Genomic DNA, 3,243 nt, shown 5'->3' on the forward strand with positions numbered 1-3,243 from the left:
TATTTAGTTTTATGGTGATTCGTTGTTTTGTGTGAAAGGAAAAGTTTAGACGGAGGACACTGAAGTTCCAGTTCTAAGCATCAAGGAGATCTACTTGCCACAGAGGGACAAGAGCAGGGATTAAGAGAAAGTCAAGAGACAGAGGAAGAGTGAGAAGCTAAATGCAACAAGAGACAGATATAGCACAAAGGAAAATGGCAGTTTATAGAGGTAGAGACTTGGTGATAGGATGAGGTGCTTAATCTTAATGGGCATGTTAGTAGTTGAGCCAATAACGGTGTTTTATTGCTAGGTTTTGATACTTTGATAGTTAGATCTTCACAGTCAGCCTCAGGAGGATGGATGACCAAATAAGCAAATAGAACTTGGTGACTAGCTTCATGAATGTGATCTAATAGTTTTAGCAGATGGAGAGGAAAATAGGGAGAAGAGCCAGGCCTACCAGAGTCACATTTTTGATGGGCTAGTGCTCATTCACTGTGTGTTGTATTTGGTGCAAAGAAATTTTAAAATAACATTTTAATGGTGATATTTTCCCCTTGTTTACTTATTCTGGTATGGTGTTGACTATATTGTCCACCTTGTTTATGTTTTCCTCTATGTCACTAGCCTTCTTTTCTGTAGCCTTAACTGAATAAATTTTTCATTTGTATCTTTTGTGGTAACTCACCATTCTAAACGTATACTTTTGAAATCATCAGACAACATTTTACATATTTCAGATCTTTGAACTGAATCCTTAAGTGAAATATGATCCCTTGGAGCATAATTCTTAATTTGATTTTCTTCATGATCTTGTGTTCTGTGTTATGATTCATATCTGTTGGTTTAAGTACCTCTTCTGGTTGATTTGAGGATTTTCTAAATTTATCAACATACACTAATGGGTTCACTGCCCAGAATCACTCAGCATTAACATATTTGGAGCTCTCCGGCATTTTATGCAGTCTATAACACTCTTGTTCCTTTCCACATCTTCACAATAGGATAAGTTTCTTAATCAGAAAATAGACATAATAAATTAGAAGATTTTTTTACATAAGAGCACAGTATATGCCCCCTAAAAACACTAAGCTTTTTTCATTGATATGACATGTAAAGACTAGAAAGGAGCATCTGCTAACATAAAATTATATCCAATATTAGAGTCCAGGAAGATTTCTCAAACTCCATAACTGGAAATCAGACACAGAGATTTCAGAAGAAGATGTGATTACAGAAACAATGGCTACAAATATCATAATTTCTTTCCATTGAAAATGTTAAATTCTAATTCAATTCCAAGTATTTAAAGATCATGTGTGGATGTGTGTGTGTATATATATATATATATACATATACATATATATATATGTATATTTCTGTATGAATTCCGAAGTGTGTTCTATGTATGTATGTGTATATCAATTATGTACATTGATATGTGTGCATCTATATGTATATGTGTTCATAAGTATTTATTGGGGTATGGGTGGGTGGAAATGGGTATGTTGTCATGGGTGTACATATAATATGAGAGACAAAGAGATAAAAGTAGAAGATACTCTGTAGAAGAAACAAACGATAGCAGGAAAGACAAAGAAATGGGGAAGGTAAGCATATATCGTCAAATATATGATATACTGGAAAAACATTGCTTTAAAGAAAATTATATACAATGAATTTACAACAATAAAAGATTGTAAGTGACAGCAGAATGGCTCACATTATGAAGACACTTGAGACCAAGCCTGATGTCAAACCTGAATTTGATCCTTAGAACCAAAATGACAAAAGAAAATCTAGGCCAAGCTGTCCTCTGACCTCCACAACTATGCCATTTCATGTGTTCACCCTAGAAACATACACACATGTATGCACAGACACACAAATTCACACTCATATGGACACAGAAAATGGTACTTAATTAACTGAAATGTAATAAAAAATTAAAAGCTGAAGAAATGGTCACCAGTAAGGAATTTAGAACACTCTAGAATCTAGAAAAAGCAAAAAACACTCTTTCCTAGAGCATCTAAAACAAAATATAGTTTGCCATCACTATCACATCAGCCCACAGAGTATTATGATGGACATCAAAATTCCAGAAGTATAAAAAGATAAACCCATCCTAGTCAAGCAATAGACTTTGTGGTAACAGTTCTCCTTGGCATTTTTGTATAAAGGTTTTTCATACCAGAAAATGTAAAAGACACTGAATCAAATATATTTTGCTGGGCTCTGCAAAACTTTTGTCAGTGATTCAGGCCTACCAGCAGAAGGGGGAAGTGCACAGACCAAGGGCTGTGCATGATACAGGCAGCTGGTGAGACTCTCTGACATTTTTGTTGGAGGCTGAAGCACTGTGGGAGGATAACTGTAATGCTGCAAACAATAATAATGTGCCAGGTCTTCAGCCTGGACACTGCTGATTGGGAGAGTGAAATCGGTTTCAGATCCACGGCCTGTGAAGCGATCAGGGACCCCAGTATGCCGACTGGATGCCCAGTATATTAATAGTTTTGGAGACTGCCCTGGTTTCTGTTGATACCAGACCAAGTAGTTCTTCCAGTCTTTACTGTACAAAAGATTCTGACTGGACTTGCAGCTGATAGTGATCTTCTTTCTCGCTGACACAGCCATAAAGGATGGAGACTGAGTCATCATGATTTCTGTGTAGGCACCTGCAATCAGAAAAAAAAATAGTGATCATATGTAATAACAGAATGTAATACAGATGAAAATTGTCATTTATTAAATATCCTCATAATGTCATATTGTCAGAATGTATATCTTATACAATATTGTAAGAAATATTGTGTGCTAGCACACATTGTAAATTTCCTTTATACAGAGAAGTGACTCCAAAGAGATTATAATACATTTAAATTTCTCACCAGACACTCAAAGCAGCAGTAACATGAGGACCTGGGTCTGTGACTCCATATTGCTCTCCGTACCTGTCTGATGTAGCTCAGTTCTCACCACAAAGGCCTGCTTTATACATTCTAAGCAGCTGGTCTGGGTTGGAGTTTCCCATGCAAAGCAGTCAGCAAATACATAAAGATATGCCTGGGTAGTGTGTGTATGTGACTGGTGTTAATCAACAGTCAAAAATACCATCAAGGGATTTGTGAACAATCAGGGAAAGATACCAGCTTACAATTCTCAAACAGACATCAATTAGAATTAGGTGCTGTAAAAAAAACTTTGATTAAAATCCACGACATATTTAAATCAGTTTTCTTTTGCATAAATGTTATG

The 3,243-nt window shown here is 35.9% G+C and overlaps 1 pseudogene; it reads right to left on the reverse strand.

Annotated features, from left to right (window-relative positions):
• Positions 1–2,199: 2,199 nt before the first annotated feature.
• On the reverse strand, positions 2,200–2,925 carry LOC121433458 (annotated as a pseudogene).
• Between the last annotated feature and the right edge of the window lie 318 nt (positions 2,926–3,243).

The sequence above is a fragment of the Microtus oregoni genome, unplaced genomic scaffold (genome assembly GCF_018167655.1).
Source record: "Microtus oregoni isolate MIOR12 unplaced genomic scaffold, Mior012 000002F_ref0000024, whole genome shotgun sequence".
Taxonomy (NCBI): Eukaryota; Metazoa; Chordata; class Mammalia; order Rodentia; family Cricetidae; genus Microtus; species Microtus oregoni.